Source organism: Capsicum annuum, chromosome 12, assembly GCF_002878395.1.
Source record: "Capsicum annuum cultivar UCD-10X-F1 chromosome 12, UCD10Xv1.1, whole genome shotgun sequence".
Classification (NCBI taxonomy): Eukaryota; Viridiplantae; Streptophyta; class Magnoliopsida; order Solanales; family Solanaceae; genus Capsicum; species Capsicum annuum.
The window spans coordinates 189,347,481-189,366,425 of NC_061122.1; positions in this window are offsets into that span (position 1 = coordinate 189,347,481).

Consider the following 18,945-nt stretch of genomic DNA (forward strand, 5'->3'; position numbering starts at 1 on the left):
ACTGATATGAGGGTTTTTCATGGTGACTATATACTTTTGGGGTACATTAGAATACCTTAAGTTTATATTTGTATATATGTATCATGGAGGGCGAATGGTACGCAGGAATCCCCGACCACTATGATATCTCTGGTTTGTGCGGCTACATACACTGGGGCTCATTCAGGGGATAACACTGGACCCATATAGCCCGGGGGTGGTTTTAGTATAGTCAAGCTACATAACCCAGTTTAAGGTTTTAAATACATGCTAAACCCAATTCCTTTTCCCAGCATAGTATATATGTATATATGTATCTGATTGCATATGGTTATTTACTTTGGTTTTGAATAATGGTATTATTTCATCCTTATTCCCGAGTATATGCTAACATGCATCACTCTAACCGTCTTCTTATGATCTATCCCACGCGATGCAAGAACCGACCATACTCCTCCTCCTGCTCCGTGACATAGATTCGAGGACAGCTCAAAGTCAAACTAAAATTGTGAGCTTCCATACACCGAAATACCCTATTTTATTCTATGGACTTTTTTCCTTTATTTTTGTTTCTTTGACTTTGGTTCTAGCTATGGTCGGGGGCATCTCCCAACCAGATGGTCTTTGTTTTTAGTTAGAGGCTTTGTGTGACTACTATAGGCATAGCAGTGTTGGTATTGGTGTCAACCTTGGTATTGGTGTTGGCATTGGGGTTGACATCAGTTAGATATTAGTTTTGATATTTGTTTGGTTATGGTGATGGATTTTATTAATTTCTTTGGTTTATATTTGTTCTATCTTGTTATATGTTAGAAATTCATCTGACATAGGTAGTGGGGCGGTTATGGTTGGGTATTAGGGGTGGTCTCCAGTCCCAGTTGGAATTGAGGCACCCGATATAACTAGGCCCTAGTTTTGGTCATGTTAAATGATTATTAGAGCCCAAGGTTCATGGTCTAATGGGAGTCCACAAAGTCATGTCGAGTAGAGTTTCTTTTAAGGGTGTATAGTGTGCCACACTCATAAGGGAGAGGCTACGAGGTATTTAGTAATGTTTCTCTTTCTTGTGTTCTATTTTTGAGCTATAGAGTCTAAGGTCCTGAGTTCTCCTCTAATTCCTGTTTGTTCACTTTTTAGATCATGCCTCCTCGACTATCTAAAGCTCACAAAACTTCTCGATTCTAATTGAAAACAATATTAATGGGACATACTCTACTTATAAGGTCCATACCCAATCTAGTTGACTAGTTCCCGATTTTCTTAGAGTTCTACTAGTTCCCTTTAGTACTTCCCGCGCTCCCCAGGCTAAAGTGATGAATGGTGAGTTTCATCAGTCTATTCATATGTTTACACAATTGGTAGCTTCTTAGTCTGAGCGTGGTATTCCTTTTACTCCATCTTTTGATGCCATATGGGTTGGCCTGTACATGAAGTTGAATCCTTTGACCTTTATGGGTGTTAATGCTGAGAGGATCCTCAAGGTTTTCTGGATGAGATAGAAAATTTTTTATGTTATGTATGCCATTAATATAGAGGGCATGGAGTTTGCCGCTTATCATCTGAATAATGTAGCATACTAATGCTATGAGGAATGGGATCAGGCAAGGGGTGACAATGTTGAGTCAGCTCTATGGGAGGACTTTTCTAATGCTTTCCTAGACTGATATTTTCCTCAAGAGTTGAGGAAAGCAAAGGCAAAAGAGTTTGTTAATATGAATCAAGGTAAAATGTCAGTAAAGGAATATGCCTTAAGTTTCACTAGTTATTGCAGTATGTTCTTGTAATGCCCCGAATCTGGTATTCGAAATGCTACACGGTGATCATGACCCCGAATAACCACAAGCTAACCCATGAATGATATATGTACCTGTATACTGCATAAAATACTGAATAATGAGGAAACATGAACTGAAAGGCCATAAGGTTCACAAAACTAAAGTAAAATGTAACATCTAAATGGGTTATGAAATACCCAAAACAAAACTAAAAATACTGAAGTCTGAAAAATGATAGTCTAGAAAGCCTCTAACTGACTGAACTATCTGAGTAAGGAGTTGATGGGACATATCCCCAACTAACTACAACTAATAAACTAATTTATTTGATAATAGAGAAATAATCATGTCCTCAAATGATGAGGACTCACTTCTAACTCGGACTGCTGAAACTGGAATCAACTGTTGATTTGGAGCTCGTGCCTCTAAACCTATGGTATAAGACACCATAGCGCAAATACATCAGTACTTTGAATATGCTAGTATGCATGTGGGGTAGGCTGAATGCATGGGGTTCATATGCATGAACAATACTGGCTAACTGACTAATATGAATTTGAGAATACATGAATGCATACATAGTAACTTTATCTGAAATCATGATAACATGAGTACTGAATTTGAATACTGGTAACATGATATACTAATAACTGATATAACTGATAACATGAGTGACTGTATCTGATAGTCCTGAATCTGGTGGAACTATCTGAGTTCCATTCTGTATCTGAGTTGACTGTATCTGACAGTCCTGGATTCTAAAGAACTATCTGAGTTCTTTTATTGAGACTGATACAAAAGCTGTAGGAGGCAGTCATCTAACTGACATTCCCCAAATGATACATTATAGCTGAATTGGGGTCCAATATATGCCATGATTGGAAGGCTGTCAATACTGCACCACTTGTAAGGACAATATATGAGTAACCCTCATATAACGGGTAACTTTAGTAAGAACGGTGGGAACCCTCATATAATAGGTTAAGCCACCTCATCTATCCTCATATAGTAGGCTATGATGTCTCAACCAATGCTGGCTACATAGTTCTGGAACGTAAGGATATCTTTTAAGTATCACACCCTCACATAACAGGTGAGTTCCCATCCCTGGGTTCACTTGGTGCTAATTTCTACTCCCATCTAAATAGACATTGAACATAATTTACTGAACTGAACATTGACTGAGTTACTGAATTCCGTTGTCTGATGGAATATTACTGCTATCTGACAACTTACTGAGTTTATGAGATCATGGAGATTTCCTGAGAAATAAGACTGTCTGAAGTCTAAGGATTCATAACTTGAATGAGAGTATCGTGGAAACATGACATAGCTCTAGGCACACAACTAATATTTTGGGTACAAGTACCCCTAGGACTCGATGGAAGGAAAACTGACCAAGAATATCTTACTTGAACACATAACTAACATCATAATCCATAGTACATTTACAGAAGCATTCTATCAAAATATGTTATAGGCATAACTTGTACATACATGGGGATTTCATGATATCGTATTAGTTGGGTATTGTTCCTTCATCTAGGCATTTAATCAAACACATGGTAGGCATAGCACATGTAGACAACATTATACAATAATTAATCGTCATGATTCATCTCTAATTTCATCATTTAGGGTTTATTCATAGGTTTACATGAATATACATCGATACAAATCAATTCCACATAAAATTGGTCACCCAACATGGATTTGAATTTAATTGATCATTCTCAACATCAACAAAACAAACCCAACATGAAATTCATAAAGAAATCCATAAACTTAAACTTAGAAAAGAGATTCTTGGGATTCATGGATGGAAGGAGTCCTTGAATGAACACTACACATACTTTAGTTTATGATTTTGTGAAGATTGACGCAGGAAATTCTTGATTCTAAATCTTCTATGAAAAGCCTTAGGTTGTTCTTGAGAGGTTTTTGAGAGAAGAGAGTGTAATTTTGGGTGAAAAGTGGCTGAATCACGTGTTAAAGGGCTTAAATAAGGGTGGAAAGTTGACCCTTTTAACCCTGAATGCATCATTTAATTTTAGTAAATTTTCTTGAACTGGGCTCTAGCGCGACGCGGTGCTATCACACCATGTCACTGGAATTTGACAATTGGAAAACTGAGGGTTGGCGCCATGCGGAGCCATCCTGTTACCCCTTTTTTGTGACCTGGAACTTTGGCACAACGCGGAGGAAATCGCGCTAAACACTGGAAAAAGGACAATTCTGAATTTGGGCCATGGAGCGATGCACCATAATTATAGACCCATACTGGAATTTGCTAAATTCCATTTCTTCTTGTAGCGTAGCGTGCCACTGACTAATATGGCACTGTTTTACGACGGTAACTTGAAATAGTCGTAACTTCTGACCCGATTATCGGATTTGGGCGAATCTTATATCGATGGAAAGGTTATTAAATTTCCCACATGACAAAAAGTGAAAATCTTGAATATTCCTCATGGAATAACCATAATTAAATTTAGAAGCTAATACTGGACATTCTTAAGATGAAATTTGCTAGGAAAAGTATGGGGTATTACAATATCTCCCCCTTGAGTCCTCGAATGAGACTGACTGATAGGGAATAAAATGTAACTGACATACATACTAAACATGAATAATTGGAACATGATCTTATGACAGACATGATTGACAAGTTAAACGTATAATATTGTACATGTATATCTGATGCATGTGTAACTCATTCATGAATGCATGACTGAGTATGCAATGGTACTTGATACCAAGTTTATAATAGGAACATGAGCATGAAACTGCATTCCAAGTTTGTGATAAACACTGAACAAGAAACTGCATAAGCTTAAAGAGAACTGTTACCTTGAGCTTGATCTGAGTTGGCGAAGAAGAGGTGAGGATACTTGGTATGCATGTTTGCCTCTGCTTCCCAAGTATCTCCCTCAAAGGACTAATTTTTCCAAAGAACCTTAAATAGAGGGACTTTTTTGTTCATCAATCTACGAGTCTGATAGTCTAATATTTCAACTAGAATCTCTTCATAAGAGAGAGTGTTCTGAACATCAATTCTCTGAATAGAGCCTACAACTGAGGGGAAACCTATTCACTTCTTGAGCAAAGAGACATGAAAGACTAGATGAACTGAGGCTAGTTTTGAAAGAAATTCAAGCTCATAGGCTACCTTGCCAAAGAAACTGTGAATCTTGAAGGGACCAACACATTGAGGACTGAGCTTTCCCTTCTTACCGAATCTCTTCACTCCCTTCATGGGAGAGATATTTAGATAGACATAGTCATCAATCTCAAACTCGATATCTTTTCTATGAACATCTGCATAAGATTTCTGTTGGCTCTGAGCAGCCCGGAGTCTTTCTCTTATCAACTAGACTTTTTCTAATGCGTCGAATACTAAGTCAGGCCCTATAATCGAGGCCTCACTAACTTTGGACCAACCAATTAGAGATCTACATTTCCTACCATATAGAGCTTTAAATAGAGCCATCTAAATACTGGAATGATAGTTGTTATTGTATGCAAATTTAATCAAAGGCAAGTGGTCATCCCAACTTCCCTTAAAATTAATTGCACACTCTCTTATCATATCTTCTAAGGTCTGAATGGTCCTTTATACTTGATCATTTGTCTGAGGATGAAAGGATGTACTAAGATGAACATGGGTACCAAGACCCTTTTGGAGTGCTTTCCAAAAGTGAGAGGTGAACTGGGTACCCCTGTCTGAGATAATAGACAACGGAATACCGTGCAATGACCAACTCCTTGATGTAGAGCTTGGCGTAGTCCTCGTCTGAATAAGAGGTATGAACTGGAAGAAAATAAGCTGATTTGGTCATTCTATCTACAATGACCCAAACTAAATCATGCTGATGACAAGTTTGAGGCAAACCCGTCACAAAGTCCATGTTCACAACTATCCACTTCCAAGTAGGAATACTAAAATCCTATATGGACCCACTTCGCTTCTGATACTCTATCTTAACTTGCTGACATGTAGAGCACTTAGCGACAAACTCTGAAATGTCTCTCTTCATCCCACTCCACTAATAGATTTCTCATAATTTGTGGTACATCTTTGTGGCCCCTAGATGAATAGAGTAGCGCCCTCCATGCTCTTCTACAAGAATTCACTACTTTAAGTCATCTACACCTGGAACACAGAGACAACCCTGACAAGGTAAAACACCATCTCCCCCTTGGGAGAAAACTTTTATTTTCTGATCCTAAACTGGCTCTTTTAACTTGACAAGGCAGGGATCTCTATCTTGCTTTTATTTTACCTTAAAAACTAGAGATGATTCTGAACTACTCTGAACCCATATATCACCCTCATCTATATCAACTAACCGATCGCCTAGTCTGGCAAGATGATGGACTTCCTAAGCTAAATTCTTTTTACTGTCCTCAACATAAGAAACACTACCCATGGATAGTCTACTAAGAGCGTTGGCCTTGCCAGATGATAGAGGACACTCATACCATAATCTTTCAAGACCTCTAACCACCTTCTCTGACGAAGATTGACATATTTCTGAGAAAAGACATACTAAAGACTCTTATGATCTACGAATACATCCACATGAACACCATATAGATTATGCCTCTAAACTTTAAGGCAAATACTATGGTTGCTAACTCAAGATTATGAGTAGGGAAATTCATCTCTTGGGGCTTAAGCTGTCTGAAGGTGTAGGCTATAAACTTACCATGCTACATGAAGACACAATGCAAACATACTCTGGATGCATCAAAATACACTACGAACCTATCTGGACCATCTGGAAAAGCTAAAAATGGAGCTAAGGTGAGTCGAGTCTTCAACTCCTGAAAACTCTTCTTATAAGGATCTGACCACTGAAACTTGACTTTCTTCTGAGTCAATCTAGGCATAGGGAATGGAATAGAAGAAAATCCCTCAACAAACCACCTGTAATAGCCAGCCAAACCCAAGAAACTCCTAATATCTAATGGAGTGATAGGTATGGGCTAGTTTCTTACTGCTTCGGTCTTTTGAGAATCAACTCTAATGCCATCATTGAAAATGATATGACCAAGGAATGCTACTAACCTTTGCCAAAATTTGCACTTACTAAATTTGGGGAATAGTTGATAATCTCTGAGAGTCTAAAGTATTATCTTGAGATGGTCTGCATAATCATGCTCACTACAGGAATAGGCTAGAATATCATCTATGAAGACTATGACGAACATGTCCAAGTACTTCTTGAACACACGGTTCATCAAATCCATGAAAGTGGATGGGGCATTGGTAAGACCAAATAACATGACTAGAAATTTGAAGTGACCATAGCAAGTTCTGAAAGCTATTTTCAGAATGTCACATTCCCTAACTCTGAGCTGATAATAGCCAGATCTGAGATCTATCTTAGAGAAATAACTTGCACCCTGAAGTTGGTCAAACAAGTAATCAATTCTGGGAAGAGGATACTTGTTCTTGATCATGACCTTATTGAGTTGGCGGTAGTCTATACATATTTTGAGAGAACCATCTTTCTTGCGCATGAATAATACTGGAGTACCCCTTGGGGAAATGCTGGGCCTGATAAATCCCTTATCTAAGAGATTCTTTAATTGTTTGTTTAGTTCACCAAGTTCTTCTAGTGTCATTCTATATGGCGGAATAGAGATAGGCTGAGTATTTGGAAGAAGATCAATGTCGAAGTCTATTTCCCTTTTGGGAGGAATTCTTGGAAGATCTTTGGAAAAGACATCTGAATATTCATTCACTACTGGGACTGATTCAAGGCTGGGAGTTTCGGTACTGGTGTCCTTAACTCGAAAAAGATGATAGACACATCCTTTAGATATCATTTTCCTTGCCCGAAGGTAAGAAATAAACTGACCCCTGAAAGCGGATACACTACCCTTCCACTCAAGGACGGATTCATTTGGTAACTAAAACTGGACTATTCTATTTTTGTAGTTGACTGTGGCATAGCAGGAATAAAGCTAATCCATGTCGAGAATGATGTCAAAATTAGTCATCTCTAATTTAACTAAGTCTGCTAAAGTGACTTTCTGAAATATCATAATCGGGCAGTTCCTGTATACCCGTCAGGCTATGATGGCTTTATCACTAGGGTAGAGACTGAAAAGGGCTCTGCTAGGATTTCGGGACTGATTATAAACTCACCTGCTATATAGGGAGTAATAAAAGACAAAGAAGCTCTCAGATCTAGCAAAGCATAAACATGCAAATGAAAGATTTATAACGTACCAGTAACTACATCAGAAGAATTTTCCTGATCTTGTCGGGACTGAAGATCATAGAGATGATTTGGGAATTTACCACTAGTAGCACTTGAGGTGGCACCCTGCTGATTTGGGTGACCGAAATGAGATGAGGAGCAATTCTGTTGACCCTGAGGACCTGGCTGAGGATAATCTCTGACTCTGTCGCCTGGCTTACCACATTTGAAACAAATACCACTGCCAGCTATGAAAATATCCTGATGGTGCTTGCCACAAGTCTGGCAAAATGGATAGATGCAGGCACTACTAACACTGCCCTGGGACTTAGAGCCTGGTGCTCTATCTCTGTTACCCTCTCTGAACTTAGGAACTGGAGCACTAGCTGTAGAAGGAGCTGGAACTAATGACTTAGGATGAAACTGAGAATGGTTTCCTCCTTTTGACTTAGGCTGAGCGAAGTTAAAACTACCTGTCTTCGCTCTCTTATTCTGCTTCTTCCTTATATTAATCTTTTTCTTCTCAATCTGCTGAGCATGAGTCATAAGTTTGGCTAAAGTTATGTAATTATTCAGTATGGCAGATCTGCACTCATTTACGATGCTATCATTCACCCCTGAAACGTACTTACATATCCTTGCCCTACTATCTACAACCACATAAGGGGCATATCTGACTAATTAAGTAAACTTAAGAGAATACTCTTTCACTGTCATATTGCCCTGCCTGAGGTTGATGAATTCTAACACCTTAGCTTCCCTAAGCTCTAGGGGAAAGAATCTATCGAGGAAAGCAGACGCAAACTCCTCCCACTCAATTGGCCCTGCATCATCTGCCCTCTCTGACTTCTACTTCTTGAACCAAGTGAAAGCAATATCCTATAAATGCTATGTAGCTAGCTCATCACTCTCAACAGTAGTCACCTTCTACACTTGATCTAGGAATTCCTGAGGGTCCTCATCTGTCTTAGACCTGAGAAAGGATGGAGGATTCATTCGGGTAAAGTTCTTAATCCTGGCTATAGCTGAATTGGCCACTAGATTGGACAGAACGACAACTGGTCATTCTGAGCAGTAACTGAGTTAGCAAGAGTAGTGAATACAACTCTGAACTCTGTATGAAAAACATGATCGCCCAAAGATCTTTGGGATGGGGGGCTGATTGACTTCCATTTCTTCTTTTAGGAGGCATGTAATAGAAGAAAGGGAGAAATGAATTAGACTGAGATATTGACTTGAGATTATTCTCACTAGGATGACATAAATAGTGAAAGAGGGGAAACTATTCCTAAAACATCTTATAGCCTCCTGCACATAAATGTGGCGCGTAACATACCCATGTACAAGACTTTACAAGATGTGGATTTCACACTTCCTAGGACTCTATTGAACTTTAGGCTTTGATACCAAGTTTGTAACACCCCGAATCTGGTACCCATAATGCTGCACGGTGCTCATGACCTCGAAGGACCATAAGCTAACCCATGACTGATATCTGTACCTATATACTGTATAAAATACTAAATAATGTGGAAACATGAATTAAAAATGCATAAGGTTCACATAACTGAAGTAAAATATAACATCTAAACGGGGTATGAAGTACCCAAAACAAAACTAAAAATACTGAAGTCTAAAACATAATAGTCTAGAAAGCCTCTAACCGACTGAACTGTCTGAGTAAGGAGTCGATGGGATATATCCCCAACTAACTCCAACTAATAAACTAATTAATGAGATAATAGAGAAATAATTATGTCCTCGAATGAAGGACTCACTTTTAACTCTGGCTACTGAAACTGGAATCTACTATTGATTTGGAGCTCATGTCTCTAAACATATGGTATAAGACACCATAGTGAAAATATGTCAGTACTTTGAATGTATTGGTATGCATGTGGGGTAGGATGAATGCATGGCGTTCATATGCATGAACAATACTGGCTAGCTGATTAATATAAACATGAGAATACATGCACGCATACAAAGTAACTATATCTGAAATAATGATAACATGAGTATTGAATATGAATACTGATAACATAATTTACTAATAACTGATATAACTGATAACATAAGTGACTGTATCGGACAGTCCTAAATCTGGTTGAACTGTCTGAGTCCATTTTGTATCTGAGTTGACTGTATCTGACAGTCTTGGATTCTGAAGAACTATTTGAGTTCTTTTATTGAGACTGATACTGAGACTGTGGGAGGTAGCCATCTAACTGACATGCCCCAAATGATGCATTATAGTTGAATTGGGGTCCAATATGTGCCCTGATTGGAAGGGTGTCAATACCACGCCACTGGTAAGGACAACTTATGAATAACTATCATATAACAGGTAACTCTAGTGAGAATGGTGGGAACCCTCATATAACAAGTTAAGCCACCTCATCTACCCTCATATAGCAGGCTATGATGTTTCAACCTATGCTGGCTGCATAGTTCTAAAACACAAGGATTTTTTCTAAGAATCACATCCTCAGGTGAGTTCCCATCCTTGGGTTCACTCAGTGCTAATTTCTATTCCCATCTGAATAGACACTGAACATAATTTACTGAAATGAACATAGACTGAGTTACTGAATTCCGTTGACTGATGGAATATTACTTATATCTGACAACTGACTGAGTTCATGAGATCATGGAGATTTCCTGAGTCATAAGACTGTGTGAAGTCTAAGGATTCATAGCTTGAATGAGAGTATCGTGGAAACATGGCATGGCTCTAGGCACACAACTAATGTTTTGGGTATAAGTACCCCCAGGACTCGATGGAAGGAAAATTGACCAAGCATAACTTACTTGAACACATAACTAACATCATAATCCATAATACATTTATAGAAGCATTCCATCAGAACATGTGATAGGGATAACTTGTATATACATGAGAATTTCATGATATCATACTAGTTGGGAATTGTTCCTTCATCTAGGGATTTAATCAAACATATGGTAGGCATAGCACATGTAGACAACATTATACAACAATTAATCATCATGATTCATCTCTAATTTTATCATCTAGGGTTTATTCATAGGTTCACATGAATGTACATCTATATAAATCAATTCCACATAAAATTGATCACCCAACATGGATTTTAATTTAATTGATCATTCTTAACATAAAAGAAAACTAACCCAACATGAAATTCATAAAGAAATCCATAAACTTAAACTTAGAAAAGAGATTCTTGGGCTTTATGGACGGAAGGAGTCCATGAATGAACACTACACATACCTTAGTTTGTGATTTTGTGAAGATTGATGGAGGAAATTCTTGATTCAGAATCTTCTATGAAAAGCCCTAGGTTGTTCTTGAGAGGTCTTTAAGAGAAGAGAGTGTATTTTAAGGTGAAAAGTGGATGAATCATGCGTTAAAGGGCTTAAATAGGGGTGAAAAGTTGATCCTTTTAACCTTGAATGCATTATTTAATTTCAGTAAATTTTCACGAACTGGGCCCCTGGCACGACATGGTGCTATCACGCTGTGTCACTGGAATTTGAGTTTTGGGAAACTGAGGGTTGGCGCGATGTGGATCCATCGCGTTGCCCCTTTTTTACGACCTGGAAATTTGGCGCAACACGGAGGAAATCGTGCTAAGACACTAGAAAAAGGAAAATTCTAAATTTAGGCCTTGGCGTGACACGCCATAATTGCGGACCCATACTTGAATTTTGTAAATGCCATTTCCTCTTGTGGTGCGGTGTGCTACTGACTAATAAGACACTATTTTATGATGAGAACTTGAAATACTCGTAACTTCTGACCCGATTATCAGATTTGGTCAAATCTTATATCGATGGAAATCTTATTGAATTTCCCACATGACAAAAATTTAAATTCTTGAATATTCCTCATTGAATAACCTTCATTCAATTTAGAAGCTAATACTATACATTCTTGATATGAAATTTGCTAGGAAAAGTATAGGGTATTACAGTTCTAGAGTTGGTTTCTAGCATGAGAGCCATAATGAGAAAGTTTACTTCTAGTTTGTCCCAAGAATTTATCTTTGAGAGTAAGGTTTCCTTGTTAAACAAGGATATGGATATTTCCAGTTTGGTGGTATATATGCAGCAGGTAAAAGAAAAAAAGAGAAAGCAGGCTGACATAGTAGAAAGGCCTGGCAAGAAATTTAGATTTTTTGAGAAGGGTAGTGGCCAATAATAGAGTGGCAGGGATGGTGGAAAATGGCCCGAGAAGAAGTGAGGCAATTTTGGGTCTTACTCAACGGATAGTTCTCCCTACCCAAAGCTATTGGGTGACAGACGTATGTATGGTGGAAAATTTTTTTGGGCACAAGGTACCAAATCTCCGGCTAGTAGGGATCAGTCAACTCCATCATATCCTCCTTGTAGATTCTGTGGTTATTTGTATTGAGGCTTTTTTGATGAGGGAAAGGATTGGTGATTCATCTTTGTTCTGCCAGGGCACATGCTTAGAAAATGTCCTATTGGTAAGGTTGATTTGTGGGCAAACAAGGTTCTAGTTGACTCACCTTTAGCTCTGGCACCAAGGCGTACACCATCTAGCTCCAACGCTAGTAGAAACCATTTCTATGTGCTCACTACCTGATAGGAGTTTGAGGCATTACCTGATGTCGTGACTGGTATATTGATCCCAAGTGTGTTTCATACCCCTTTTCTTTTCTACTTGGTAAGTGACTCTGTGATTGCTAAAGGAGTCTGTCTATAGGAAGGGTTTGGTATCAGTTGGTAGTAAATAAACTGTTGTGGATCTACTTAAATTAGAAATGGTGGATTTTGATATCATATTGGGGATGGATTAGATGTAATCGTACTATGCTTCTCTCGACTATCAAAACCATAATGTTGTCTTTAAATCCCCTAATGAGTCGGTTATTGAGTAGGAGGGTAGTTCCCTAGCTCCTAAGGGGAGGTCATATCATATCTTAGAGCTCAGAGATTAATCTCCGAGCGGTATCTCTATTATCTAATCTAGGTTAAAGATTCTAACTCGGAGGGTCTGTAATGCCCTAAAAATATGTCCTGAGACATCACACAGTACTTACGACCAAGAGTGATCCCAAGCTAACTCTTCTACTAGTATAACTCATAAGCAACTGAATAAATATGTATAAAACAGGTGAGTTTAACTGTACAGAAACACAAAATTGATGGAATTTGTGAAAAAATACAATATTGATCCCATTTTACATTCTAATAATGTCTAAAAAGAGGAATTAAAATTACATAACTGACTCTAACTAACGTCTTATGAAGCCTCGACTATACTGACTATAGATGCCTGGGACATGTATCCAACTGCCACTAATCAATACATATGAGTAAGAAAGTAAAGTACATAAATAATATCTAACTAAATTCCTCAAAGTAAGAGGATTCATCATCTGTTGGCTGGAATCTGCAACTGTCTGATTCTATCTATACATACTACAACTTGTACCTATATTATAAGATAATGTAGCACATAGACGTATATGTGGATTAGTACTTTGAGGATGTACTGAGTACATGGAGGTGAAATACGTAAGTAAAACATCATCTCAAAATCATCATTTATAAAACAATGCATGCTAAATGTAAATGACTCACATAAACTAGAATATCTGAAATACTAAAATAATAAGAAGCGAATCACACTTTTTAAATCTAGTGAGTCATAACATTTAGTTCTGAAAGTTGTGCTTGTATTCTCTCGTTAAATTGTACTGTCTAAGTGTAGAAAAGACTCACACTAAATTCTAAAATATGAAAAATGAAGTCTGTAGCTAATATCTATCTGTAAAGCATAATTTGCGTAAACTTTGGGAGCCTTTACACTTAGTTTTATAAAAGCTTTTCTGTTATTCTTTTCTATTAGAGAAAATACTTTATCTTAAGGGTTTAGAAATCTGAAAACTTATTCTGCGTGGGAGGTTCTTCTAACGGACATAAACCATGTGAGCATTTATGGTGTCCAACGTTCTTGTCCCCCTAAGGAGGAATCCTCATGTTGGGGAGGGGAGTCATACTCTTTCTAGGGAGTGTAACCTATCTAAGTGATCACAATATTAGTCATCCATGTAGAAGTGGAAATAATCTTAATCCTACGTTGGCATGTAGTTCTGGGGTATGAAACCATAGAAAGGTATACAACTTGGTGCTAAATACTACTCCCATTAAATTTGTATGCTCATTCTGATGGAAATCCACTTTAAAATAGTATAATGGTTTATAATGAAAACCAACTTTATATCTATAAAGCTAAATTTGTAATCTGAATCTGTAACATGGATTTCATATCTATTCTTGAGACCAAAAGGTCGTCAAATCTTTAATGACAATCTCAAAGGAATCTAGTCATAGGGTGCTTATAGCACAATAAAATCTTAAAATAACAATCTTTAGTTGGGGCTTAATGACCCATGCATCAATTCCATGTTAGAATATCAAAATTTTCATGCTTGATAATGTAAACATTGATAAATTAATTCAAAATATGGAAATTTCTACAATATGCATGAAAATATAAAGATAATCATGTAATTCAACTTCTAAATCATTGAAAATCTCATAAGCTCATAAAAAATAATAATGGGTATAAACCCTAACTTGAATTTTATGAAAAATCATATAAAATTCAGTAAAATTAGAATTAAAATAAGTTTTGGGAACAAGGATGAAAGAATTATCCTTGTTCATAACCCCACATACCTTAATCGATGATCTTAGATGAGAAAGCTTGAATCTTGGATTCCTATGATGCTTTTGAAGATGAATTCTTAGAGTTCTTGAATTGGGAATTCTTAATCTTAAACTGTGTATCCTTGGTCTTGAAATATTTTGAAGAATGAATGGAGAAATTAGATTTATTAGAGAGAAAGTTTGTGCTTTAGGGTTTTCTTTTGAGAGTAAATGGATGAAATTGGCCATAAAATACTTAGAATGGGTTTAAATTCCTTGTTTTTTATGAATTGGGGCCTTGGAAATTGACCAAAATGTCCATTTTAAAATATAAGTCAAAACTGAAAAATGCAACATTTTTCTCGATTTGGTTGGCCATCGTGACGCGCCATAATCGTGGTGGCTCACTGGAAAAGGATGAGTGGGAATTGGGCATTCTCCGCGATGCAGATCTATCGTAGTGCCTTATAGTTTTGCCATTTTAGCTACTGGCACGATGCGCCACCATCGCGTTGGGCTACTCATTTTTGAAAAATAGGAATTTGAGCTCTTTCGGGATATGGGACTATTACAGAGGGCCACTGAAATTTGGCGATTATCTTTTTTCCCTCCTCTATGACGCGCCAAGTGCCCAGGTGGCACACTGTCAACTTAAAAATGTCATAACTCCTTCACTGAGTGTTGAAATTGGGTGAATTTGGTATCGATGGAAAGATTATTCAATTTCCCACACAATGGATGTCAAAATCAAGAAAATTCCTTATGAAATAAAAAAATAATCATTTTATAAACAAATCCTTGACCTTCTAGGGATGAAATTAAGCCAGGATAAATATGGGGTGTTACAATATCTCCCCCTTGGGAATATTTGTCCTCGAATGTGGCTAGTTAAGCTGAGAATTCTGAGGAATCTAAGGCTATAAGCTATCATGCACAACTGAAATAAACTGAATAACCGCATCTTAAACATGATAAGCTACTGAACTGATCTGCGAGTGCATGAATTCTCATGGAAATAACTATATGGATGAGATAGAAACGAGAGAGTCAACTTATGAGTACCATTACTTTAGAATGGATCTAATTTTTGTGAGAAAAAAATGAGAGTTTTATGACATAAAAACTTTGGGTATTACTGGGTCCTTCTTTGCATTTCTTCCCCGTGGTAAATGAATTTTCTGAGGTCTTTCCTGATGACTTTCCTAGTGTTTTTCATGATAGGGAGATTGAGTTTGGGATTGATCTTGTTTCGGATATGCGTCCAATTTCTATTCCCCCGTATAGAATGGCTTTGGCTGAGTTAAAGAAGCTTAATGAGTATCTAAAGGATCTTTTTAATAAGGGTTTCATCCATTCTAGTGTGTCCTATTAGGTGCACCAGTGTTGTTCGTGCATAAGAAAGATGGGTTCCTTTGAATGTGTACTAATTACAGGTAGTTGAATAAGGTGACAGTGAAGAATAAGTACCCTCTTCAAAGGATAGATGATTTGTTTGATCAATTACAGGGTGCTAAGTCTTTCTCTAATATTGATCTTCTATTCGGGTATCATTAGTTAAAGATTAGGGAGGAGGATATCCGTAAGACTGCTTTTTGTACTCGGTATGGACATTTTGAGTTTTTGATTATGTCTTTTTTGTTCACTAATTCCCCAATGAAATTTATGGATTTGATGAATAGGGTCTTTCATCAGTTTCTGGACTTGTTCATTATTATGTTCATAGATGATTTCCTAGTTTACTCTAAGAGTGAGAAGGATCATACTGATCACCTTCATGTGGTGTTACAGACCTTGAAAGTGCAATAGTTGTAGGTCAAGTTTTGGAAATATGAATTCTAGTTAAATGCTGTTACTTTTTTTGGGTCATGTTATTTCTAGTAAAGGGGTCATGGTAGATCCGCAGAAGGTTGCAGTGGTTAGGAAGTGTCCTAGAGCCACAAATCGAACTAGTATTTAGAGCTTCTTGGGTTTAGCTGGTTACTATAGGAGGTGTGGGGAGAGGTTTTCTTCTATGGCTACTCCATTGAAGAAGTTAACTTAGAAGAAGGTGAAGTTCTTGTAGTCTAATGCTTGTGAGGGTAGTATTGAAAAGATGAAGGATAATCTTACTTAGACTCCAGTTTTTACTTTATCTGAAGGCTCTGATGGGTTTGTGGTCTCTGGTGATACGTCCCTTGTGGGGATTGGTAGCATTCTGATGTAGCATGGCAAATTGATAGGTTATTCCTCTAGACAGTTGAAGGTGAATGAAAGAAATTATCCAACTCATGATTTGGAATTGTTAGCTGTGGTGTTCGCATTGAAAATCTGGAATTAATATTTGAATAGAGTGCATATGGACATATTTTCTGATTATATGTACCTGTAATATGTGTTTACTCTGAAAGAACTTAACCTTAGGAAATAAAGATGGCTTGAGCTTCTCAAGGATTATTACATGAGTCTTTACAACCATTTAGGTAAAACTAATATGGTAATTGATGCTCTTAGCAGGTTATCCATGGGGAGTCTAGCTCATGTGGATAAGGAGAAGCGGGATTTAGTGATGGATATTCATTATTGGCTAACCTTGGAGTTTATCTATTGGACTCTGAGGATGGTGGTGTATTCATTCAGGAGGTGGCACAGTCGTCTCTTGGTGCTGAAATCAGGGAGAAGAAGATGTTAGATCCTGTATTGATAAGGATCTAGGGTGATGTAGGTGGTCCAAAGGTAATAGCCTTCGAGATTAGTGGTGATAGTAACTTGTGGTACCAAGCGAGGTTATGTGTTCTTGAGTCGATAGTTTGCGAGGGAGGATCTTGGCGGAGGCACATGATTCGTGATATGTTGTTCAACTTTGTTCGATGAAAATGTATCATGACCTCAAGGAGATGTATTGGTGGAATAATATGAAGCGAGATATGGCTATTTCTATGGCAAAGTGCATGGTGTGCTAACAAGCGAAAGTTGAGCACATGAGGCCTGGAGGTTAGTATCAAGAAATTGAGTTGCCGATGTGGAATTGGGAAGTGATCAATATGGATTTCATCACCGATCTTCCTTTATCTCATAATTAGTTTGATTTAGTTTGGGTCATCGTGGATAGGATGACAAAGTCTGCTCACTTTTTGCTAGTAAGGACTAACTTCACGACTAAGGATTATGCAAGGTTGTATCTCCATGAGATTGTAATGTTGCATAGGGTACCTATTTCTATCATCTCAAATAATGGTACATAGTTTTCATCTAACTTTTGGCGGTCATTTCAGAAAGGGTTGGGGACTAAGGTGAGTCTTAGTACTGCTGTTCACCCGCCGTCAGATGGGAAATCAAAGAGAACTATTCAAACATTGGAAGATATGCATCGTGATTGCGTGATTGACTATAATGGTAGTTGGGTTGTGCATTTGCCTCTTATAGAGTTTTCCTATAATATTAGCTACCACTCAAGCATTGGGATGGCTTTATTTGATGCTTTATATGGTAGGAGGGGTAGGTCTCCCATTGGGTGTTTCGAGATTGGTGACGCAAAGACATTTAGCTTGAATTTGGTACACCGCACCATGGAGAAGGTGAAGGTGATTTGGGATAAACCAAAGTCTACCCAAAGTCGCCAAAAGTCCTATACGGATTGTCATGACCCGAACAAGGGCCTGGCCATGACGGACATCACGAACCATGAAGGCCCGAACGCCCTTCTCTATCTGGTAATCATGCATAACATTCATATAATAAGAGAAGATGCGGAAACATAATCTGCTACAGAAACATGGTCAATTCTGAATTCAACATAGGTATGAAAACTGTAAATCAACTACATCTAAATAACATCTGACTCAGTCTGCGAAATCTCTACTACATGAAAATATGAGAACTGTCTGAAACTGGGACAAGGCCCCCAATAGAGCAAAATTGAAATAGGTGACATAATCGGAAAAGACAGGCCTTCTGGAATAGAGAAGGCTCACCACTGCCTAATCCGATCAGCTATTTGAATTATCTACTGCTTATCTGGACCCCTAGACTGAGTCTCAGAACCTGAGACGTAGGGGGGTCAATAAAAATGTACTGTTATGCAGAGTATATCCAAAATAATCATTTATTATTCAACATATATGAGAGCAATTTAAAACAGTTCATAAGCATATCATATAGTAAGAAGTCACATGGGTATTTTAAAGACTCTGTAGAAATCATCTCAACTCTGAGAAATCATTTTTACTTCTGCGTTAGGTGGTATACCCTACAACTCTGAAAAATTCCATTGGCTATATGGAAACTGCCATTAACTTGGCAGCGAAGTCCCCAACCCAAGTATGCCACAAAGGTCGGAG